At 39.6% G+C, this 27,243-nt stretch overlaps 1 protein-coding gene across 1 annotated transcript in view; it reads right to left on the bottom strand.

Moving 5' to 3' along the window:
• The window catches only part of LOC114649891 (forkhead box protein O1-A-like), a 243,658-nt gene that overhangs the window by 135,488 nt on the left and 80,927 nt on the right, over positions 1-27,243 (bottom strand). The gene's annotated exons all lie outside the window — the stretch shown is intronic.

Genomic DNA, 27,243 nt, shown 5'->3' with positions numbered 1-27,243 from the left:
ATGTAGTTATAAACTCACCCCTGGTTTAGTTTATGACCACTTTGGTAAATGACGCAGACTGGATTTTTTCGTTACTGTGTAGAGCAGGATCTGATCCATTCTGTATAGAGATCTCAGTTGTAAAACAACTCTAAATCTCCAAATGTGGCCATTTCAAGTGATCTTTAAGTATGTGATTCTTTGTATAACACATAGTAATTGATTACAATCATCTACATGTATATTTCCAGCTTTTCACTTTCATACTTGGTCTTCTGCCTTCCCTTTGTTTATTCCTTAATCATTTTTGCCTTTCCAGGCTTACTGTTAATGCATAATATTTCACCACTTCGTTTAGCCAGGCGACTAAAACTTGCAACCATTGTTCTATATTGAGTACTACCTTATCATCTGGATATTTTCCCACGCTTCAGTTATAAATTATTCCAAGCATACATTCAAAAGTGTTTATGATAAGGTAACCCTGACTTACTGTGGTGATGTATCAAAATTTACTGTTGAAAGTCAAAGATGAAAAAGTTTCCCAGATTAGGTAGATGTATCCCCATCAGTTGGATACTGCTCTAAAGAAATCAGAATCAAGACTGGAAGAGCAAAAACTCTTAAAAGAGATATTTTGGGGGTTCTAAAGTTTTTTTTTTGGTTTAAAATACAAGGAATATTGCTCCCTAAGGTCTCATTAGCACATTAACACAGGTAATCGAAAGCACACAAGTAAACTCCATGGCTCTCATTTGTGTCACCACAGAGGAATTCAGTGCATTTTCAGTGCATGTGATATGCTGCATGTTTTCCAAGCCAAGCCACACCAAAACGCACCATCACGCACAGGAAAATCACTGTACTGGAAGATCCTTGCCATTACCAAGCAACCATAACTTCTAGTTCCTTGATTCCTGAAGATAAGGCTAAGGCTAAGGATGTGAATGCTTCATGCTCTGTAGAAAAAGGGACTGAGCATTGTTTCTGTCGCTGAAAAATTGGAAACACCAGGAATGTTATCAAAAGTGGCACAATGGGCATTGCACTACTGGAACAAACACAATACACATCTCACATTTGAATAAAATGTCTACAATGTGACAATGATTTTTTTTAAAAACTTAAATACTAAATGACAGGAAGACAGTACAGATTAATGGGGATTGAGGAGGAGAGGTGAAAAAGAGAGTGCAGGCAGGGTGGAACGGGTGGAGAAGAGTGTCAGGAGTGATTTGTGACAGATGGGTATCAGCAAGAGTGAAAGGGAAGGTCTACAAGACGGTAGTGAGACTAGCTATGTTATATGGGTTGGAGACGATGGCACTGACCAGAAAGCAGGAGACAGAACTGGAGGTGGCAGAGTTAAAGATGCTAAGATATGTATTGGGTGTGACGAGGATGGACAGGATTAGAAATGAGGACATTAGAGGGTCAGCTCAAATTGGACTGTTGGGAGGACGAGAGGCAAGATTGTGCTGGTTTGGACATGTGCAGAGGAGAGATGCTGGGTATATTGGGAGAAGGATGTAAGGATAGAGCTGTCATACAAGAGGAACAGACGAAGGCCTAAGAGAAGGTTTATGGATGTGGGCAGAGAGGACATGCAAGTGATGGGTGTAACAGAACAAGATGCAGAGGACAGAAAGATATGGAAGAAGATGATCCACTGTGGCGACCCCTAATGGGAGCAGCTGAAAGAAGAAGAAGGAGACTAAATGACAGGGAGACACATACAGAATTAGCGCAAGATAAACAACCCCCAGACGGGAACTAAACACCATCATTCCTTTATAAATGGCATGAATTTTGCTGGGTAATAAATACCATAGGTTTTACAAAAAATTTTGTGAAGTTAAAACTCTACATTTTTGATGCAAAGAATCACTAACAAAGAAAAACATTTTGATACAAACAAGAATAATAATAAAAAAAAAAAACATGAGGGGACCTTGTGGCCTCAGGGGTCCATACTACAGTGAGTTTTAAGGATAGTACCTTTTCCCAGATTTTGAGCCCTGAAATAAATTAAATTATTTTAATTTGTCTCTTTACACTATTTAGAGCAGTTAGACAGATCTGCCTTAAAATTACTTACTCGGGCAATGTCAGGGTGTTGCCTCAAGTGTTTTAATAAAAATAAAAGTGTTAGCAGAATCTTACAGGGACCTTATTTAAAGCACGAACACACACAAGCGTATCATTTATCTACCCTCCATGAAAAGATTAAAAACACAAGTTCATTTTCGTTACATAATATTGGATTATGGGGCAGACTGAACTGATATGAATTGCACAGGTTACAAATCTCGACTAAGAAATGACAATTGTGTTTTCTGTTTTTAGGGAGTGACCACAGAACATCTTAAGTGACTAATATTTTAAGAAGTGATTAGTTGTTAGTGACTAATTTTGAAATAAAAAGATTGCTGTGTTTTAAAATTTCGTTTTTGGAAGGTTAACCTCTGTGCATGGTAAACCGAATAAATATAACATAAGATTATTTCCGTTTATATTTGCTGTTATGGCTAAAAGGATTAAAGGCATTTGTAGTATATGCAGTGCCTGTGCAAAAAACTAAAAGCCTGAAGCACAAAAAAGAAAAGAAAAACTCATTCCATTGCTTCCAAATTTTTGGCATTGTTCTTTCAATTGATTAATATGTCACACTACTGACATTAGCACATAATGCCATATTTCATTTATGCCATGAAAATGTTATTCATGGGAAGTGTCAATCACCTTTATATTTTAAATATAATACCATGCACTATCACAAGGGGCTTTATAACGCTTTACAAGGCTAATAAGTGTACAATTCAATCTCAATAAAAAATTCAACACACATCCGTGCAACAAACTGCATGTTGATGTACACAACAAAACTGTCCTATTATATGGGGGTACCAAGATGGTACCCCAACTCTTTATCTGCATTCTTTGTGTCACTTTACAGCATATGCTGGGCTGAATGGCCTCCTCTCTTTAGAACTGTATGTTCTCCTTATGGTAGTCAGTGTTATTCTCTTGTGGGAGGAACATTTGTCATCTTCAAATAAAGTCCACACAAGAACAAAGAAATCATGGGAGAAAACGTTCCAAATCAGAAATAAACTCCAAGAGCTGTGAGCTGATAATGTCGTTGTGCCACCATTGTCAATGATGAAGGATAACATCTGATGATGCAATAAAACTGGCTAATTAGCAGGTAAAGCCATTAGAAATGACTGCCACAAACTGACGTCATATAAAATTTCATTGTATGAAACTAATTGTTCAAGATAAGCCAGAAACGTTTGTACTCCATTCCTATATACTGTAAATCTTTTAGTAGGTAAAATATGGGGAATGCCCATTAACCACATGTTGTGCTTGATTTTTCCTGGTCTGCTTCACTGTGTCATTTCAGTACCAGACACAAAACAGTTAACAGCCCACACTAATCAACCTAGGACTCTGGGAAAAAAAAACACAAGGATCTGATGAGAACATTTAAAATCTACACAGAGCAAAAATGCTATGAAACAGCAATGCTCTCCATTCATGCTTTCAGATACCCTCGGCAGTAGTTTCAAATTTGTTTATTGCAGATTATAAATTCAATTTAAGATTAGATTAGATTAGAATGCAGTTTAGCATCTAACCAGAAAGTGCAAATAATAGGGTAAGGTGCAATAGACAATGGGTGCAAATAGTACATTGAAGTGCAATAAACAGTAAGGTACAATAAGGCAACATACAAATGAGAATATATATTGTCACAGGTGGCTGGGGGGGCAACCCGGCCGGGATGCCCCAGAGGACCGGAGGAGGGCTTACGCCTCCCCCAGACCACGTGGGGGCGACAGCCCTGGTGGCTATGGGGACCATGGGTACAGAGCTTTGAAGCTCAACCCTGTAGGGGCCCGTGGTCACCGCTAGGGGGCGCCCCAATGCCTTGGGAGCCCTGGACCTCAGCACTTCCGCCATACCAGAAAGTGTTGGGGGTTAGAGGATCGGGGACACCCGGAGTGTTTTCGGGTGCGCAGCCGGCACTTCCGCCACACTAGGGAGTGCCGGCGGAAGATTGTCGGGAGGCACCTGGAGCACATCCGGGTGATTATAAAAGGGGACATCTCCCTCCATTCGAGGGCTGGAGTCGGGAGAGATGGAAGGACGAGGTCTTGAAGGAGGAAAGGAGGTGGCCTGAAGAAGGAAAAGGCATTTGAAGAGTTGGCCTGGACTTTGAGGACTTTAGGGGTTTGTGGTGCACTTTATTAGTGTAAATAATGTATAATAAACGTGTGTTGGGTGACTTGAACGTGTCCGCCTGTATGTGTCCGGATCATCTTCCACAATATATATACATATATATATATACTGTATATATATTATAAAAGAAAATCTTGAGACGAGACAAGACTATTGCAAAGAGATTTTTTCAAATCCCGCCCTCCTCTCAACCATTTACGATTAACAGCCCACGTCCACAGTCCTCTCACCTCTCGTTTGTGTGAATGCTTTTGTCAGACACAGTTCATGTGCTCTCAGCTCTAATAAATTTTTACGTTTTCCTCACTTTAAGTTCTAAATAAAAGAAGACTTATTATATCCAAATCTTATTGAAGAATTTAATCACGAAGGGTTATCAACAGAAGAAATGAGTACACGGGCAATCCTACCACCGAGAAAGGATGAAGTCAAATGAATTAACGTGAAAATTGTTGACTGGTTACACAGCAAATTGGTTAAATGTGTATTAATAGACGATGCTGAAACAGTTGGTGGTGATGGTGTGGAAGATGAAAACATCAACTTACAACATCCCGTAGAATATCTACAACCATAAACGCCATCTGCTCTTCCACCAGCCGAATTACTGTTGAAAGAAGGAGGTATTGTAATGTTATTGCGTAATTTATGTCTGAGTGATGGGCTATTCAGTAGGACAAGATTAGTTGTATTCAAAATTAGTCGAACAATTCTGACATGTAAAATTTTAAAAGGCAACAAGAAAGGTAATGTAATACATCTTCCACAGATTATATTAGACACCAAAGGAGATCTTGATATGCCATTTGTATTAAAACATTTACAATTTCCCATTAGAATAGCTTTTGCTATGACAATTAACAAATCACAGGGGCAAACATTGAAAAGGCAGTTATACGTTGCGTTGTCACGATGTAACTCCAAACACGGAATCAAAATTCAATGCGATATTGATGAAAAGTTTATTCCAAATATTGTTTTTACTAAAGTTTTACAGTAAAAGTGTAAGTTTAAAAAGTATTTGCATGTTAATTTTAGAGCCAAACAGAACGAAAATGTATAATGTAACAAATACCTCTAACGCAACGTGAAACATAATTTTCTTTCAATTTATTACGTTTTACTATTTTTTATACTATGGTTAATTACTCGCTGTACTGTTAAATAGTTAGGTCTATTATGCATATTTAACAATTCCCGGGGGTTGGTGAGCAAAGCGAGCAGGGGGCAGAGCCCCGTAGTATATTATAGATATAAAGGTGGCAGTATGTACAAAGAAGAGTAAATAGATATGAATACTAATCAGTAAGTACAGATACAAGATAAAAATATAGATATATGAAATATTTTTATGTACGGAACAGATATACATAAACCGGTGAAATATACATTGAGTATGGTTAGAAGTTATAGATAGCCTATTGAGAAAGGTCAGCTATTGAGTGGTAAGGGTTGAGAGTTCAGAATGTTGATGGTGTTAAGAAAGAAACTGTTCCTGAGCCCACGAGTGCAAGATCAAAGGCTCCTTGTAGCGCTTCCCTGGTGGGTGACATAAAATCGATAATAATCACATAGATTTCCACAAATAAGATGCAAAAGATGTAGTGTGGCATAGTAGTTAAGGCTATGGACTTCAAACCAATCCCATGACTGATACTGTATGACCCTGAGCAAGTCACTTCACCTACCTGTGCTCCGAGTGGAAAAACAGAACAAATGTAACCAACTGAATCTTAAACGTTGTATGTCGCCTTGGATAAAGGTGTCATCCAAATAAGTAAATGTAAATGAAAGATGAACTGTACTAGATCCATCCATCCATCCATTTTCCAACCCGCTGAATCCGAACACAGGGTCACGGGGGTCTGCTGGAGCCAATCCCAGCCAACACAGGGCACAAGGCAGGAACCAATCCCGGGCAGGGTGCCAACCCACCGCAGGAACTGTACTAGATGTTAAAAACAATTCAGTATCTGGATAGGCCTGGAACCAGAGAACTAGAACTGGTATAAGCATTTTCTTTTTTAGTGATATCAAAAAAGTACAGTATACAACTTTGGCATATTCCTATTGCATTTGCAATTTTTACATGCAAAGATAATCTATGCAAAAGCAGACTCTTAGCCCAGAGTAACATGTCAGTAATTCTTTTTCACTTTATGACAAATATGGTAAACTGATAAAAAGAGAATCTAGAAAGAAGTAGCCAGAATGCCAACCCTTGCATTACACCATATGCTGCTTCTTCATGTGGTAAACTTAACATAATGTCTGTGTGATTCTTTTTTCCTTAGGTCTTGTGATTAAAAACAAAACATCCATGGCTTTTTCATTAAATTTTCATTCGATAACTCGATAAACACTAATTGTTAGAAATGTGGAATGGAAAGCAAGCATTCATTAATAATAACATAATTAATTACTTTTATGTAGCACTTTTCTAACTACTCAAAGCGCTTTACAGACACAATGTGGCACCACTTCAGCCACCACCGATGTGTAGCATTCTATTGTATTCTATTGTAGGCATGGAGCTGGACAGTTTGACATCCGTGGCAGAGCGACGGGCACTGAGCAGGCTCCTGTCAATAATGGAGAATCCACTGCATCCACTAAACAGTGTCATCTCCAGACAGAGGAGCAGCTTCAGCGACAGACTGCTGTCACTGTCCTGCTCCCCTGACAGACTGAGGAGATCGTTCCTCCCCCACACTATGCAACTCTTCAATTCCACCCAGGGGAGTAAACGTTAAAAATTATACAAAGTTATTGTCTGTCTGTATACCTGCATTGTTATCAGCATTGTTATCACTGTTTAATTTAATATTGTTCTTTATCAGTATGCTGCTGCTGGAGTATGTGAATTTCCCCTTGGGATTAATAAAGTATCTATCTATCTATCTATCTATCTATCTATCTATCTATCTATCTATCTATCTATCTATCTATCTATCTATCTATCTATCTATCTATCTATCATTCACCTGGAAGATGTGACGGCAGCCATTTTTGTGCCAGTATACTGATCTCACATTAACTATTAGGTGGTGAAGGAGTGAGAGGGATAGCCAATTAGAGACAGGGGATGATTAGGGGGTCAAAATGGACAAGGCCATGATGGGCAATTTAGCCAATTTAATCGAGGTACACCCTACTCTTTTCAAAAGATGACAATGCAGAGAGTCTCATCCAAAGGACGGTTCCATTTTTTCAGCACAGTTTTCCCATCACTGCACTAGGGTATTGGGACCCACATTCAGACCATGGGGTAAGTGCACCCTGCTGGCCTCACCAACACCTCTTCCAACAGCAACCCAATCTTTTCTTGGTGGGTCTCCCATCCAAGTACCGGCCGGGCCCGAATGGGATTAACTTCAGGTGGATGACCTGTTCTGAAGTGTATATGGTATGGCTGCTAGCTATCCCTTCACTACACTACCAATGAGAACAATTACAGTTAGTCAGGTTGGTTTATGACTAATGAGTTGAATTATGCAGAAAAAGCCCACATGTTCAATAACCACCATTGATTTACGGTGTAATCCTCAGCAATTCCATGAACCTGCCTGGCCTCAGTTCTGATGATGAGCAACAGTTAATTCCTACAAAAATGCAAGTATTGGCTTTGAGGCTAAGGATCTGCACCAGTATCCAGAAGGCTGACGGTTCGAATCCCTGTCACTGCCATAAGAGATCCTACTCTGCTGGGCCCTTGAGCAAGACCCTTAACCTACAATTGCTCCAAGGGTGCAATACAATGGCTGACCCTGCGCTCTGACCCCGAGGGGTATGCGAAAACTAACAAATTCCTAATACAAGAAATTGGATAAGGTGAAATAAAAGAACAAAAAAAATCTGCCTGACCTCAGTTGAGATGAAGAGCAAGGAAGGAAGCTCATTCTGTTTTTTTACAACAGAAATTAGCCATACCTGCATATTTTTTAAGATTTGGCAGAAAAATAGGAATTCTGCAGGGGTTATGGATGCATAAACCGAGGAAGACTGTACAAAATCCCCACGCAGATTGGCCAAGCTCTGAATCAAACCTGGAATACTCTGGAAGTTTGAGACGGCAGTGCTAACCATGTTTATCATTCGAGGATTAACTGTGAAACGTATCCAAGAAATCTAGCTGTGAAAACAAGCAAGCTCTATTGCATGCTGAATTTAACTAATTTAAAGGGAAATCTGATGCGCTGACATGGATTTTCCTGCTTTAATTTTTAAATATACTACTATTAGTGTTTTTTCTTGTATTTGATGAAAAGGGTGTGAGGAAAAAGGCACATTTCCTGTAACATCTAATTTGAAAAACCTGTAATTGTTCCTATGAAAGGTGCCATAACGTTTCTGCAATGCCCTGTGATCTCAATGTTTTCTGTGAGTCACACTGTCACTTGTGCAATACTGTTTGATGCCACACAAATGTGTGGGTACACATAAACACACAATCCGGATCTTCCTGGTGGGTTTTCATCTCACAAGTCAAATTCCTCATCTTATGTCTAACAAAGCAAGCTAAAATTCGAACAGGTTAATCCTTCAAGAATGAGTCATTTCCTGCTCTAGACTGAAAGAAAACCTGTCTAACAATGGCGTTCTTGTTTTGGTTTGAAGCTGGGGGTTGGGAAAGGGAGTTTCAGCACTTCACATGTAGTTCATAATTTAAATGTATATAATGCGTACCTGTAACTGAAATTAACATTAAATATTTAGCAACTGTTACTTAAAGATTATTCAGTGTATACACAGAGAACATCAGACAGATTACATGACAGGTTTCTAGCGTAAAACCTTCACAAAACAGCAACAATTTTAGTTCTCATTCTCTGGTTTACAAAAAGAGTTATGATTATAATTTAAAAAAAATGTTTTACAGTACCTTTCCAACTGATTTTGAGTGGGGGGAGTTACGAACCACCTGTACAAGACAATCAACTAACCAATTCTGTATATTATGATTCTTCTGGTAATTCAAGATTTTATCTGCAATCACAAATTTGGAGGAAATAAAAACCACAAAATATTGTAAGCTGCAGAAGGAGACTTAGTAGTTTTCCGCACTTGTTTTGTGCTTTGGCACAGGTTTTAAACCCACCTGTTGAGTCTTCCATTTTCAATGCCCCACTCAGGCCATGTGATGTGATGTTTGTTTGAATGAATCGGTTTTTATTGTTGAACCACACTCTTGGCACCAGTTTGGCTCTTTTTTGGTGAATTACTATTCCTTCGGCCCTTACATTCTATTACTAGTACAGTGGAACCTCGGTTTGCGAGCATAATTCGTTCCGGAAACGTGCTAACGTCCAAAGCACTCGTATATCAAAGTGAATTTCCCCATAAGAAATAATGGAAACTCAGATGATTTGTTCCACAACCCAAAACTATTCATATAAAAATGATTAACACAAAATATAAAGTAAAAATACATAAAACAAATTAACCTGCACTTTACCTTTGAAAAGAATCATGGCTGATGTGAGTGAGTTTCTAAACTCTTGTGGGATGCTACCCAACGGGACGACATGCGGAAGAGCGTCCAAAAGCAATCGCAGTCTACCAGCGCAGTAGCAGTTCGCTGTAAAAGTAAATCCGAAAAGATCGCGGACATGCTATAAGCGCCTGCTGTCGATGGGTGATACAAGGAACAAGGAACATTATAAATGCACAGTACTACTTGGCCACGGCCCTGCCTGACTGCTGTGTCTGTGTATAGGAGAGCGGCACATCCCGCTACAATAAATAACTGCGCTGTTGCTGTTTCAAGCTGAATAAAGCTGGTGTTACTAAAGTACTGAGACTCAGCTTCGTGTTTTGGGGTGCAAGACGGTGACTCGCACGTCACAGCGCGCACACACACACACACAGAGTCACAATGCTGTAGTAAACAGTATACGCTCGTACGGATGTTGACTATATGAGTGAGGCACGCCGACTCAGACGGAGAATAGGAGACAATTGCCCACAATCCCACAGCGAGAGAAAGAGAAGAACCATCAGCTCGGTTGTGATCACATGACACTCAGCAGACAAAGCGTATACAAACTACTCGTACTACAAGACCTCGCTCGTTTATCAAGTCAAAATTTATTAAAAATTTTAGCTCGTGTTGCAAAACACTCGTAAACCAAGTTACTTGCAAACCGAGGTTCCACTGTATATATATATTCAGCCATTTTTGTAAAGCACAGGTACGTTTGCAGCCATTGGAACCATCGAGTGCTACTATTAGTGCAGACTGGAGAGACTGGCATACAGTCCGTGAAACATGGACATTTCCAGACTGTGCGCACCACTTTCAATTTTATTTTTCAAAAGTATTTGGCAGCTATCGTATAATAATACAGATATTTTTTTTGTTTTTTCATTTTATTTTTTTGAGGTAGAAAATCCAGAGCCGAAAGGGTTAAGTATTCTCTTTCTTTATGAGTTATTTCAGGTGTCTCTCATCAAAATATCTGGGCTAAAACCATTAAAATCTTCGTGCATTAGACATGAACAATATACTGCATATATCAATCCTCAACCTTTGTGACTTCAACCATTCTCTCACTTTTACTTGTAACCTCATTTTTAATTTCATGTAGGCAACCTCACACATTTTGCGGGCTTCACGACTACGCATAGTAGAGAAAAAATGAAAGGCAAGATGCACGCAACATTCTTAAAAATGGTGGTTCTTTACTGGCACTTTATAGTTTTTTGCTGGGTTGTGTGGTTCCTCATAGAGCCATTGCTTGACAAAGCACCATTGCATTCTGGGAAGGGTCCTTTGCAAATGAAGTTGGTTCTTTGTGCTTTGAAAAACTTCCTAATATGTTGAAAAAAAAACAAAAATGTTTAATGTTTGGTAGGCTAACAATCAGTACACTAACAGATTAAGAAAACCAGGACTGTGTAATTATATGCAGCGAGGGTCCTTTACCCATTGGTATTTCACAAATCTGTTACCATCTCAGCACGGTTATTTACTGCATGGAGCCTGTTGCGAATCAAAATAAAGAGTCCTTCTGGAACCCTCATGTGGATGGATCTATTGGGAACCATTTGGTTCCCATATGGCATCGCTCTGAAGAACCACTCTGGCACCTTTACATTTAAGAGTGAAGATTGGGAACCAGCTCATGTCCTAATAGGCACTTCACCAATCTGTTTCACCCAACTGTTGCAGAGTAAAGTGCTCTCCATCCATTCAGTTTGTCTTGCAATTATGTCATCAAAGCATAGTACAAGTCACTCAGGCTCTAAATCCAAGTGTCTGTGATGAGGATTAGTGAGAAAATAAAGGTGTTCAATAAACTTTGTGCTGGAATGTCGACAGCCACTGTTGGCTGCAACCAGCTGGCTAGAGACACAAAGGGTGCCGATCCCAGCCTCAACGTTACACGTCAACCAGCCTCTGCTATGATCCCATATGCCGAGACCCTTATGGATCTCAAGCGGCACATGAAGCAGACATCACTGATGGATTATTTTGAGTCAATGCTTCCTTCACAATCGACATTGCCATCATTCCAGCTGTGAAGGACAGATTGTCGGAGGTGATGTCAAGACCTCGCCAGTCTAGGGGTCTTCCAACAGCAATGACTGAAGTTTTTTTTTATTGAGATGTTAGCAGAAAAGCTCACAGAATTCTAGGGAATGGCTATTAAGAAATAAAATGTTTTGCATGTTACCAACTGCATTTTGGTTATTTCATGGTTACTGTGTAATGAAAAGTCAGTCAGTCATTTTCCAACCCGCTCTATCCTAACACAGGGTCACGGGGGTCTGCTGGAGCCAATCCCAGCCAACACAGGTCACAAGGCAGGAACAAATCCCAGGCAGGGCACCAGCCCACCACTGGGCACCCACACACCAAGCAACAATTTAGGATCACCAGTACACCTAACCTGCATGTCTTCTATTGGGTCTGCTCATTTTCTCTCACTCACCCTCGCATTCCTTTTTCCCTCGCATTCCTCAAATGCCCTTTTTTTGTATGCATATGTGCCAGCTTGCTTCCCTTCTAGTTCTCTCTTGCAGATGCTCCTTCATACAGTTCCTAGTATCCTTGCTCATTCGGTTTCTCTATCCCTTTGCCTTGCAAGTTTGCTTGCTCCTCTCTCCTCCTTGTACTCACTCACAACATCATCATGTGTCTCAGCAGATACATGATAAATTTATTATTAGGGGTCCGTGAAATAAAAACCTTCTTTTTTAGAAACATATATTTTTTAAATTGTCTAAAACATAATTAGTATCTCTCTACTATAAAAAAAAATCCTGGAGAGAAACAGTAGGGCGTCGAGACGTGACCTTCACGTTAAGATCACGGAAGACAGTTAAAAGACCCGCAAGGACCTTAAACATGAGACATTGTGCCAAGAGATTGACTCAGGACCGTCTCGCGATGACATCGAACATGAGATTCTTGCAGGACATGCCCTACTTACAATCAATATCAAATAAGACCACGGGCAGCAAAACAGTCTTGTGAAGAATTTGAGCACACACAGATCTAGGGTTTCAGCGCATATAAAGCGTATAAGGACAATATGTTATAAATGAAACGTCGACGACTAAGCAAAGAAGAAAGCAGTGTGGAGAAAAGAGACTCAAAAGAGTTGGAGAGAAAAAAGAGCAAAAAAGAAAAAATAATCTAGGTGCAAATTCAGAAAATAAGGAAAGTAATTATCAGCCCGTAACAAGTGGAATTGAAACAAAGCACGTCCAATCGGGCTCAGAATTAAAAGACAAAGTAGAACTTCATAAAAAAGTTCAAAACCATTGGTGCTATACACATGTACGGCAGATTATGAAAGAAGTGCAATTCGAAAGGCAAAAAAAAAAAGTATGCGCGATACACATGTGGAGAAAGTTAAAGAATATGAAAGTAGGAAAATTAGAAAGTATAAAAAAAAGAAAGTAAAGATCACAGTCGTGCAAACGAATGGAAATTATTACTCAAAAAAGGGAAAATAATCATCACAGACCAGGTGTAGTTGGAAAAAAAGCAGGACAAAGCAAGGTCAGAAAAAAAAGACAGAGTAGAAAACAAAGTAAAATGTCATAAAGAGGTTACAAAACAAAGGGGCCAAACACATGCAGAGCAGGTTAGAGATAATGAAAAGTGGAATTCAAAAGACTCAAAAAAAACGTCGGTGTGATACACATGCAGAGCAAGATACAGAATATGAAAGCAGAAAAAAATGACAGTGTCAAAAAAAAAGAAAGTAAACATTGCATTAGTGCAAAAAAAGAGAAATTATTACTCGGAGAAATAACGAAAAGGCGAATAGAGATTGAATATATGGACACAGGTGATATGTCAGAAGTATGTAAATATTGTAAGGCTTTGAAGTTTAAGTCAGGGAATTTCAAAGATGTGTTTTACCTCACATGCATTTATTGGTTACTTTGCAAAAAAAAGTATTAACTACTGATGATGTGGATTGGTTTGTCTGTGCTGAAATTCCAAACAGAGAAACCTATCCTGAATTATGGTACAAAGTCATTAAACACATGTCTCACTGACCTCATTTAAAAGATTCAGCATATTGGGACTCCAAAGATTCCAAATATTGTTTTTACAGAAGTTCTGAAATAAAAGTGAAACTAATGAAATAGCAACAATTCAAAGAAAAAAAAAATCTTAAAAGTGTGTATCCGGAAAACCAAACACGGGGGCTAGCGAGCGAAGAGAGCAGGGGGCGAAACCCCCTAGTTTACTATATTGAAATGTAATGTTTCAAAATAAGAACTATATGTTCTATTTCTGTTTTTCATTTTTTTTTGCTGCTCTTCATGAGCTAGTTACTTTCAGGCAGGCCAGCAAAGAACACTAATTGTAGGTTCAACCATAGCATCTCTGTAAATGAACTTCAGGTTTCAAGTTCTTCAGGTTTCTCCCTATCACTGCTACAATTTTTAAAGAGACGGAAGCATGTTTATTACAGGTTCAAATTATTTTATTAAGGGTATGGTGATTATGACAGAATGTTACTCTTGCCTTTACCCTTGATTTATTCTGACTCTGAAGGGACAGGGAATAAAAGAAAATGATTATGACCAGGGGATGCAGAGGATCAGGGACAGGCCAAGGTCAATACCGAAAATCAAAACCGATCTTTCACCAAAACAAGAACGCAATTTAAAATTACAAAGTCAAAGGTTCAACGCAAGAATTTGTTTACCAGGAGAAACTAAAGCTTACATACTGAAGGACTAATGTGGGTAATCATTATACCATCACCCAAATGATGTCACAAAAGAGCCCACTGCTGAGAATTATGGGAATAGTTTCCATGTTGTGATGCCAAGGAGCACGTACAGCCGCCCTATCCTGACACAGATAGGCAGGACACTGGTTTAGCACACAACACACTGTTTATTGATTCAATCCAACACAATCCCTTTTGCCACCAGTCCTTCTGCCACCGCTCCTCCTCAGGCTTTGTCCTCTTCTTCCTGACACTGGCCATTGACTTCTGGCAACCGGCCCCTTTTTATAGGACACCCAGAAGGACTCCAGGTGCCCAATGAGTTTCTTCTGGCTGCACTTCCAAGTGTGGCGGACGTGCAGCCAAATAGGGCCCTGAAAATGTCCATGTGCTACCCTGGCGGTGGCCACGGGCCCCAGCAGGGTTGAGCTCCCATGGACCATATGGATATAACTCATATACCCATGTATATACTCATATATACAACTCATATACCCCTGGCACTGCTGGTAACCAAGAGGGCTGCCCTCTGTCGGTCCATTGGGGGGGGGGGGAGGGGGGTTTAATACTCTCTCCACTGGTCCTTCCATAATCAGGGCATCCCGGCCGTCCACCACAATGTCAATAAGTAAAACAAAGTGTATCAAGACATTGGTGACTGTAGAAAAAACAAAACAGTGTTGTGCCAAAATTAACACATTGAACTTTTGAGAGAAGCAAGATATATCAAAATAAAATTCAAATTCAGAATCCTTGATATTGAAAGCCCCATTAGACATACGTATATAAGCGAAAAGCCTGTGTGTCTGTGTGTATGGAGCAGTCTGCTCTGCTCACACCCAGCCACAACCACTAGATGGCGCTTGCATGCACATCAATTCTCACTACAAAAGATGTGTGTGTGTGTGTGTGTATGTGTGTGTGTGTGTGTGTGTGTGTGGATGTCCACTCTGTGCACGCTCAACTATAGCCACGGGAGTTGGTGTGAATTGTACAGAAGATGTAGAAGCTTATACAAGTGTGACTTGAACTTGATGAGATGGTGCATGTATGCACCTCACTTCATTCAACCCAAGCAGATAAACTCAGCTTTGTGGAACATGCACGTTGTACCTTCACACAATGAGCTACCATACGTTTGCCTGAGACCGGTTCTAGCCTGTCCCGCTCAATTTGTGCCACAGCTGCACTCGATTACACGTCCGTCTCGGACAAGTTAGAACCTGTCCCGGCCCACTTAGCTGACGCCTCTGCAAATTCACCAATGTAGTAAAACGGCTAGGGAGTCTTCTGGATGTTTCTTGTATTCAATATAGAAATAATTAACAATCCAGCTTAATAAAAGGATAAGTGTCTATATGTCTGTCCAGCTGCTATGTCTCTGTCATTCCAACAGATGATGTATCACAAACATTTTACTAATAGAATGCATTGCATTTGTCATTACATTAGATGGCACATCACAAACATTAACACTGCTTTTATGACTCCCATACCAAACGGCGTATAACAGGAACATAAGCATTGTATGGCACACTACAAACATTAATGCTGAAGTCTGCATTGATTATTTAGATTTCAAACCATCTTAAATGGGATAGCACAGCTAATTTATTAATAAAAGGTCCAAAAAATGAATACAAAGCACAGGCCATGCATGACTACCCCTTTGTTTTGTCATGCTTCTATTTCTGAAGTGGATCTGGCCCGCTCTCTGCTTGCTGCCATTACCCGTCCAGTTTACTGACCTTTGTGTATCCAACTAGGTTGTCTTGTCATCTAAGTCACATAACCAGATATGGACATTAAGTAAGGTCACAAGCTACCAACATCTTCCCACTCTATATCTCAATACAGTCTCAGTTACTTAATGAAAAGAGTACAAATGAGAACTCCCAAAACAAAGAAGTCCCAGCAGGGGGCAACTTCATGAGCCAAGTTTGGCCAAAAACTACAAATGTCAAACACCCATTAAAAATAATTTATTTTCTCAGTCCTGTGCCTTTACATGCATTCCAAAATCTGAGTGCACTTAAGAATACAGAATATGAAAGCGTTTTTAAAAGAGGAAAATGTACTGGCAAAGACACAGATGCTGTCCTTATATCATAAATAATTTTTAAATCCCATAAGAAGACAGATGTCACAGCGTTCTGACAATCACTTTAACTGCTGACTAACAACACTTTGTTTCTAAGAAACAGAAAAGAGAAGTATACAGCATAAATTATGAAAGAGACTTTCAAAAATCTGGCATCTTTAGCTCCACAATGGCAAAACTTTCCAATTCCAAAATGACCAGACAAAAAGTCTGAATGTGTTGATTGAATGAAGGCCGTGCCCTTTTATTTTTACACTGCAGGAGCCTGTGCTATCAACATGTCTTCACTGTTATCTAATTTCAGTAAAGTTTAAACTGTACTGAAGGTGAGAATTTTATTTTTAAATATAGTCCTCCAAAGTTTATTTTCTGGCTATTTATCATTTCAGTTTTTCAGCTATATGTGTTGCCAGCAAATCTCCTTTTGCTACTGTGAATAAAAACATTTTGTGCAGCTCGGGATGGACTAGGGATGATATTGGAGAATTGGCTTATCACTGGCCAATACAAGAAAATGAGGAAGAGTGCGGTCATGCCCTGTTAGAGAGTATAGTATACATGAACCACTTAAAAGTCTCACCACTTATTTTATTTTCAAATTATATGATAAACTTGAAAAGGCTATAGAATCATTAGGGTTTGATTTTCATAGAATTTTCAGTATTCATTTACTAGAGTTAATATATCATGCATCACAATGTTGACTGTCACCTTTTCTGTGTAATTGAAAAAATAACGTAATTATTTGTTTTCTCTCTTTTTTACTTTGGTAGTTTGTACAAATCACAACACTTTTCTCAGGCTACAATTAAGACCAGGAGGTGGGCGGCTTTAAGTAGCCATTACGAGCAAACGTCAGGGGTCACCTGAGCGACTACCTCCAAGGCTGTGCCTTCTGGTCATATTCCAAGGAGACCTACTAGTGATGCAAGGTACTCAACTGCAAAGCTGGGGTGTTCAGCTGAGGTCCTGGTGGGCCGCAGTGGCTGCAGGTTTTCATTCTAACCCTTTTCCTAATCAGTGAGCAGTTTTCACTACTAATTAACTCCTTTTCCCTTCATTTTAATAGCCCTGATTTTAAGGATTCAGTCCTCTGAATTTATTTGTTTCATCATTAAATGCCAGCCATACAAAAATGAGATGTGAAACCAGATGACCAGCTAAACTGGAACGTCAAACACCAGCCAATTTCACGCCAACCAGTGTCTTAATGAGAAGCCAATTCTTGCTGTTCATTAAAGCCGTTATTGAATATCTTGACTTGTTGCTGCTCTCATTCTTCCACAGCAGACTGATCATTTTCTGTTTTTTCTAAGACCACCGTCAAGATGTTTTGGAGACCTGGGCAGACCAACATGACTGAGACCTTCACCTTTCTTTATTTTCAGGTTAGCTGGTCATGTGGCGGCTTGTTTTGGGTCTCATTATTATTAGGAAGAAGAAACAACTAAGGCAGGGGTCCTCAACTCCAGTCCTGGAGGACCACAGTGGCTGCAGGTTTTCATTCTAACCTATTTCTTAATTAGTGACCTGTTTTCACTTCTAATTAACTTCTTTTGAATTAATTTGAATTGCCTTGCTCTTGAAGACTAAGTCAGGGCCTCAAACTCCAATCAATTTCATTCCAACCAGTTGCGTAATTAGGCGCCGATTCTTGTTGTTAATTAAACTCATTTTCTAACTCCATGGCTTGTTGCTGCTCTCTTTGTGCAATAACATACATTTCCAAATTGTTGAATTTCTCTTTTCTAAGAAAACTGTTAAAATGTTTTGTGGACTTGAGCAGATCAACACTCCTGAGACCTTCATCTTTCTTTATTTTCAGATATTGTATGATGGACACAGTTTACTGGTCATGTTTTGGCTCATTTTGTATCTCATTATTGTTTGACTGCTAATTAATGAAAAAGAAACAATTAAGAGGTCTGAGTCTTCAAGAGCAAGTCAATTAAAATTAATTCAAAAGAAGTTAATTAGCAGCAAAAACAGGTCACTAATTAAGAAAAGGGTTAGAATGAAAACCTGCAGCCACTGCGGCCCTTCAGTAGTGGAGTTGGTGACAGCTGAACTAAGGGGTCTGAATCACTTCAATTAAAAACTAAAGCAAAACAAGTTAATCAGCAGCAAAAACAGCTCACTAATTAAGAAGATGGTTAAAATGAAAACCTGAAGCCACTGCGGCCCACCAAGACTGGAGTTGTACATCCCTGCTGTGAAGCGTCCACAGAATCCTAGGCGTTCCAGGAGCTGAGATGCAGAAGATCACTAAAAGTTTCAAGGAGTTTGTGGCTCAAAATGAGTGATCCACAGGTAAGGTGACAGCAGCTGGACACAAGAAAGAACAAATGAAATCTGTATTGTCCCACCTTGGAAAGGGCATCCCATTTATAAATATATGAACCACCAAGTAACCTTAAGTTCCATCTAATAGTGTCTATGGGCATGTTATGAAGTATTTTGCAAAAACTCAACATAAATATTCAAAAAAATATTCTAAATTGTCTCTAGTGTGTGCTTGGTGTGTATGTGTGTGTGTGTGTGTGCGCCCTGCCCGGGGTTTGTTTCCTGCCTTGTGCCCTGTGTTGGCTGGGATTGGCTCCAGCAGACTCCCTTGACCCTATAGTTAGGATATAGCGGGTTGGATAATGCATGGATGGATATTTTATAAATACAGCATATCAGAGGGTGTGTTATAGCTCTGATAGTGTTTGGAACCTTTACAGTCCTGCTTAAGTAAACCTTTGGAGAGGCCACGGAGGACATCTGTCTCGATACACGACCAGACAGGAATCTCTTTATACTGTCAAGTCTTAGAACAAAGACCAAGGTGCAGATGCGACATGTCAGAAATTTCCTGTTTGCTGACAACATAGCTGTCGACACTCACACTCAGCAGGAGCTACAGGCACTCATGACTCACTGTGCAGAAGCCTGCAGGGAGTTTGGCCTCACTATCAACCTGAACTGAAGAAGACGCAGGTAATGGGCCAAGATATTGACGCCGTCCTTTCCATCAGTATCGCTGACAACGAGCTGGAAGTCAATGATCTCAGACAACCTGTCACTCGAGAGCAAGATCAACAAGTGCATCTGGAAAGCAGCTACATTTTCAAGACTAACAAAGAGAGTATTGCCCAACACCAAAGTCCAGGTGAATACCATCTGTGCACAAAACAAGAGCTGTAGTTCAACTCCGGCCACATGCACTGGATCAGGCGTATATTCTGCATTACTTAAATAAACAAATAAATATGTGAATTTCCCCTTGGGATTAATAAAGTATCTATCTATCTATCTATCTATCTATCTATCTATCTATCTATCTATCTATCTATCTATCTATCTATCTATCTATCTATCTATCTATCTATCTATCTATCTATCTATCTAAACAAGGTCACCAACAACGCAGAGTGCAGGCACCACCTCTATCTTCACCTTTCTCAAGCACAGACATACATTATGTGCTGGATGGGTCACATTTCATGCATGACCGATGGTTGGATACTCAAGGACCTCCTTTCTGGAGAACTGGCATCTGGTAAGACGCCAAAGGAAAGACCCTAGAAGTGTTACAAGGATGTCTGAAGGCATGATCTGAAGGTTCTCGGCATCAACACCAGCATTTGGCAGATGGTTATGTCATATATGAGTGGCTGGAAGCAAAAAGTGAATAATGGTGGTACAGAGATATGAGACTGAAATGATGCAGAAAGCCGCAAGAAGTTAGAGTTCCTTCATTGTTCTTCTTCACACAATGCAGCAAGGACTGCCAGTCCTGAATTGGACTCCACAGCCACATCAGACATCACTACACCAGTCCATCGAGGCGGAATTCATGATCCCTCAGGCTCAACGGTTGTCTACTGCTATATTTGTCCCATTTGTTTAAGGTATTAAAGGCTATCAAAAATGAAGTGTTTTGCAATCTTGTATTTACCGTATATACTCGTGTATAAGTTGGGTCTTGAAACCCAGAAAATCGATCATAAAATCAGACCCCGTGTTATACGCCCGTTCAAAAATACGACGCTTATTTTTTTTTTTTTAAATCTTCTTGCCTCCTCCAATCTCGCACCAGTTTCTCAGGCGCATCGAATTTTGTTGCAGCAACGCAGTTACCAATTTCTTTCACCACTTCAATGACATTTAATTTAAAACCAGCTTCATATTTTCTTCTGATCGAACACTCCATCGTAGATAACGGATGCTCTTACGATAAAGGTGTATGAGGGTGTGAGTCACAAAAAACACAAATCAGTGCAAACGTCACTTCAAAACAGTTCGGGTATTACCGTGTGGTCATGTAGGCAGAATACATAGAAAAAAAAAGGCCGTGTGCTCCGTGGTTACTCTCTCAGGTGGCTGTTAGCATATCGTAATCTCTTAGACCAATAGCGTGAGTTTTCCGCATTCAACTTGTACTACCAACATTATAAAATACCAGAAATTATATGGTGAAATCAAGCCCCGACTTATCCACGGGTTATATACAGTGTTTGTTTTTGTACAGTGCAATGATTGGTTCATCAATCAATGTGTCATAATGAATCATACTGTTATTTAAATAATCATTTCAAAAAGCAGCCTTTGGACAGAAGATAGTTTTTTCACTTATTTAGGCCAGTATTCTATTAATTTCTGTACGTATTCCACAACTGAAATATCAAAATAAATTTACTCACATATTTAATTTCTTAACTCAGAAATACCATGTGTGGCACAGGGAGACACTTCATATCGGAACACGTATGGTAGAGCAACTCCACAATCTTGTCTGCAAAATCATTTTATTATAACGTTTATTTAACAAATTAATGTTTCTGGTCATGCTGGTCATCAGAATCTGCTTTGCAGCCACCCTATTTAACAAATGAGTTACATTTAGCGGGTGGCACGGTGGCGCAGTGGGTAGCAATGCTGCCTCACAGTTAGGAGACCTAGGTTTCCTTTCCCGGGTCTTACCGGCGTGGAGTTTGCATGTTCTCCCCATGTCTGTGTCGGGTGCTCCGGTTTCCTCCCACAGTCCAAAGACATGCAGGTTAGGTGCATTGGCGATCCTAAATTGTGCTTGGTGTGTGTGTGTGCCCTGTGGTGGGCTGGCACCCTGCCCGGGGTTTGTTTCCTGCCTTGTGCCCTGTGTTGGCTGGGATTGGCTCCAGCAGACCCACTTGACCCTGTAGTTAGGATTGGATAATGGATGGATGGTTACATTTAGCACTACATAAAAAGACTAGATGACTGAAAAATTAAAATGACACTGAAGTAGCATAAATGCCCTGAGTCAATGCAAACGTTAAGCTTTTCAGTGCTGTGCTTTTAATTTCCACTACAGTAGATGCAGGCAGGCTCTGCTTTGCCCAAAACCTTACTTTGATGATTAGAATCTTGGAAGATCCTAGTATATACCTTTTTTGTCACCACCACGACTTGGCATCTCATGTGTCTCCCCTCTACCACGTGACAAGTTAAGCTGATGGGAACTAAAGTCCCCTTGTTCTGTAAGAAAAAAATGTTGTTAGTCTGTAGCTTGCCAGCATTACAGAAGAAAAAGTGTGAGAATGTGCTCTTTACTCACATGTGCTGGCGTGTTGCAATGCACTAGCCATTTTCTTGGCTGAAGGTCAAGTGTACACCCTCAGGAATGCTTTAGGGCATGGTAACGCTTTTCCTTGGACTTAGGTCAAACAGAAGTGCCAACACCTCATTGGGAATGCAAGTCAATCATCTTTATAAGCTTCTTTAAAGCTGAATAACAACAATAGTACTAGTTCTGGGTATTTTTGATATTATAACAGCCTTATGTGCCGCACCCAAGAAACAGGAAAGAGAACGTCAGTTAAGCTGCACACCTCGGTGCTTCAAACCTGTACTGCTGAGATTTATGAGATAACATCAGCCTTAAGGCTGTTCTACTTTAGCACAGCAAGGTCATTCTGAGGATAAGAACAACTAGTGTTGGACATGGCTGCAAAACTTTTGGGGTAAATTACCATTTTAAATAATTTCCATATATTATGGTATGAACATGTGTTTTATAATCCTGTACCACTTTAGTTTGGGAGTTCCATCTTGCATGCCACCATATTCATGATTTTCATGAAGATTTCATACAAAGGAGGGGATGATCTGTCTTGAGAGAAGTGGGATGAACTGAAACTACCCAGTATAGAAAACGAGGGGCCAAGCCCAGATGCACAACTGCAAAAGAGGGGAAGGACATCAGAATCTGTCATTTGAGAAACAATAGTTGACTTCTTCTTTAAATACACACCAAGTACCAGTGTCACCTGCAACAGAGAAAAGACCATTCGGGGATGCTGGCCTTACAGGCAGAGTTTCAAAGAAAAATCCATATATAAAACTGGCAAATCAAAAGAAAAGTTTAAAATGAGCAAAAGAACACAGACATTGATGAGAAGATGACTGGAAAAGTGTATCATGCTCAGCATCCTGCAGTCACCCTTTCTCTGTTGCAGATGACACCGGTGTATGTTGTGTATTTAGTGAAGAAGGCAACTGAGGACCTGTAAGACATGTGTTTCTCAGTCTACACACTTTCATGTCCTAATCTTCTTATGCAGTTTCCCACGTGGGCCTTCCCCCTCTTTTTATATCCTGGTTACATGCAGTTTTCCCTGGACAATAGCAGTCACCTTTTTTCTTCATCTTCAGATCCTTGGCAATCTGTGACAGTGATTAGCCTTCATTATGCAAGAAAACAATAGACTGACATGCTCCTTGAGAGATCTGTTTCATTTTGGCCACTTTTGAACCCTGACTGGACTTTAGGAATGCCAGTATCATGAAACTCAAGTGAGTGAACAGAATATCACATTTCACCTGTGCTAATGCAATTAAAAAGGTTTCTCTAATAACCAATTAGCATGTAAACACTGCTAATTAAAGATATGCTAAGGGAGTTAACCATTAGGACTCTGAAGGAATTGCTGCTGGAAATGTCATTGGGGTTCTCTTCTGTACTGCATATGGAAGAGACAGGAATAAAAACTACTTTATGATACGTGATTCATTGTTCTCCCTTTGTGGATCTCCAGCTGCAAATATGCAAACCGTATCACAGACCTTCTCTTCCATATATATATATATATATGTACAAAGCATATATATATATATATATATATATATATATATATATATATATATATATAGCTGTGTAAGCCTGTGCTATAAAAAGCCTGGGCTCCTAGAAACTATTGAAATCATCAGAAAAAAAATTGAAATGCAGAGTCGGCGGTTTCGTTGACGTGCTCACCCCCCTTGTCTATCAGCGGCTAAGCAAAGTTTCTCTCTAGTTTGTCTCTCCTCAGAGGTTTTACTTTGGCGACAGAGTCGCTTTATTTCAGCTTCATGCAGTAGCCTTCTACTTCTTTCTTCTTCCGACTCGTTAACTTGGGATAACCTTGCCAGCTCTTTGAGCTTCATGCTGTAGCCTTGCACTTCCGGGCCAGACAGACAGACACACATACACTTCCACGCGTAGACATTTATATATAAGATATATATATATATATATATATGGTAGGTAACCACCCATACAATCAGATTGTGACACAGACTACGAATGCCGTGAATGTAATTACCCTGATCTACATGCTGTCAAATAAACGAACCACACGCCGTGGCGCAACGTTAGGGGCATCGCCTCTGGCGCTGACGTCCGAGGTTCGATTCCCAAGAGGGAGTGCAGTGGAGTGTGTACGCCTGATGAGCCCAGAATGAGGGCGAAACACGTGTCGCGTACTCTTTGCATTTATTTGACAGTAAACTATTTCAACCATATATATATATATATATATATATATATATATATATATATATATATATATATATATATACTGTACATATATACATATACACACTGTACTGTATATATATATATATATATATATATATATATATATATATATATATATATATATATATATATTTATGCACACACGCATACACACACGCACACACATATACAGTATATAGTCACACATGTGCGCCTGGGGACAGCCTTCCTGGCTCTGGTGAGATAAGCGGTTCCACCCTGGAACAAGAGGCGGCGCTGATACTACCAGTATCTTCTCTTTCTCAATTACCATTGAAAGGCCACCAAAGGATGATACATAGCTCTGCTCACAATGCTTCACAAAGACACCACCCCTTCTGGCACCAATGTAAGGTGGTGACAGTATTTGTGAACAGACCTCTGATTCCATTGTCACCACCACCAATTGCAAGGCTGACAGTAGCCATATCTTCTTCTGATTTTTGCCACTACTCAGCTGTGTTTCTCTCATATTTAAATTGGGTGATCTGGCTGGTACCCAACCTTTTGATTGCTTAGTATAGTCTGATTTTCTGTCCATGCGTTCAACATGATCAACCACCAGATCCTCTTAGCCACCCTCTCTGACCAGTATATCACCAGGACTGCCCTCACATGGTCAGAGTACTACATCTTGGGTATATCCTTGTGTGTGTCCTGGCAAGCGGAGATGTTAAAGATGCACCACCAAAGGATCAATGCTGGTTCCTTTTGTCTTTTCTCTAAACAACTCCTCACTAATGATCCTTCTTGACCAATCAGTTGTGCTGCTTGACGGCACCTAGTGATGCCAGCTTTGTGTGGCATCAAATCTCAGCTGAGACTTTTTTCATGTGTAGCTTCTAGCTGGCTGAACAAGCTGCCCACCTGCAATTAAAATTCCAACTCCCTCAATGTGTTTAAAAACCATTTGAAGACTTCTTGTTTTTTTGATTTTCTGTCTAACAGATGTGAGCTGTTAGGGTTTTTTTGTAAAGTAGAAATTGTAATGTGAATGTAACTCCCTTGCATTTTGTTCTGAGCTCTTCACTTGTGGCGATTGTCCTGTAATACTTGTTCTCAAACAGTCCCCCAGATCGATGTTTACTCGATTATACTGGCCTTTTAAGTTCCTTTGGATAAAAACATCTGCTAAGCAAATAAATGTAAACATATGTAAGTATATTTAAATAAAAAAAGAAAACTATTGTCATAAAAAATCAGATTCCTGAACATATACCCAAATCCAACATTCGACATACAAAACGAGAATGCTTATGTCCGCATGTTTGTCAGACTTTCAAGTTCCAAAAATACAATGAAACAGGTGTCAGTACATGCATCTAATTCAAATGAAAATGTAATGTCATCACTCGCTATGAAGTAAGAAATCAAGGTGGGAATATCTGCACATTTTTCATTAGAAATTTTAATCTGTCAGGGACCAGGCAGACATTTTAATCAAACGAGGGGCAACACTACAAAAGGATAGTGTGCGGATTAAGCCATGGATTTAGAACAGCTCAGAGTATGAACTGTGGGGCAAAGTGGAGCAGTCTGGGTGGGAGCGAGGTCACACACACAAAGAAGGAAAAAAACAGGTTGTCAGAAGCAGATCTAAATGAAACTGCCGATTCTTGCAGTACATTAGTGTTCATTTCAAGACAAAACTCTTTGTCTCTTCCATCCCAGAAGCTTTTAAATTTCATGATCATTAGAGATTTTTTTTTTCTGTAACATTTTATATGTATGCCTAGCCTGCATTAATCTGCTTTTTAGATAAATGGATGCCCATTTCAGAGACTAGAAGACTCTTTGCATCTATTTTGATAAACAGTAAAGGGTTTCTTTCTTCAGTGCAGGCTTGTAAAATGATTGCTGCAGACTGAGCTCAGAGAAGTAACAACAGCCTGTTAGTCTGTGCAGCTAGCATGGCTTGGGTTGTGCTGGCAGGTTAAAAGCTCCCCAGTCTGGACAGATAGCGCTAGCAACATCTACCAGAGTAATGTCAATAGAGCCAGACAGATTTCTCGGATGATGTTGTTTTGCAAAACTAAAATTAGAAATCATGGCTTCTTGTTTTCTTTTTGACATTTTCATAGCTTGACAGACACGAAGAAAACAGATAACAATGAATGCTATAAGTGACTGTGTGCTTTTTTCTTCAGATCAAAAACACTGATTCACTCAGGAGTTTACATGCACTTTACCTGGAAAATGACAAACCAAACACATTTAGCGTAACTGAAATGGAAATGTCACCTACAGCAAAAAGCACTGACAAAAATAGACAGCTTGTCTTATATCCATCCATTCAACCATCTGCCAAATGTGCTTATCCAGAGTAGGGTCGTGGGGCAGGTAGAGCCAATCCCAGTACCAATCATCCCAGGGTGGGATTTGCAGGGTGAACTCACACGCTAGGGCCAATTTAGCATCACCAGTTCACATAACCTGCATGATCTTGGACTGTAGGAATAAACCAGAGCACCCATGGAAACAGTTTGTCAGATATATTGTTTAAAATTTAAATAATAAGTTAATAAAAATATATTTTTACACAATTTTACACAACTGTGATATATATATACACAACGGTATATGTGTGTGTGTGTGTGTGTGTGTAAATCACTGTATATATATATATATATATATATATATATATATATATATATATATATATATATATACAGTAGAGTCTCGCTTATCCGACATAAATGGGCCAGCAGAACGTCGGATAAGCGAAAATGTCGGATAATGGGAGGTGTTAAGAAAAAGCCTATTAAAAGTCAAACTATGTTATACTGTAATTTTACACATTACAAGCCTAATACAGTGGAACCTCAGTTCACGAACATCTCTGAACACGTACAAATCGGGTTATGACCAAAAAG

This window comes from Erpetoichthys calabaricus, chromosome 4 (assembly GCF_900747795.2).
Source record: "Erpetoichthys calabaricus chromosome 4, fErpCal1.3, whole genome shotgun sequence".
Taxonomy (NCBI): Eukaryota; Metazoa; Chordata; class Cladistia; order Polypteriformes; family Polypteridae; genus Erpetoichthys; species Erpetoichthys calabaricus.
Note: the sequence above shows the minus strand (reverse complement) of the source record. Positions and strands in the feature narration are given on the sequence as shown.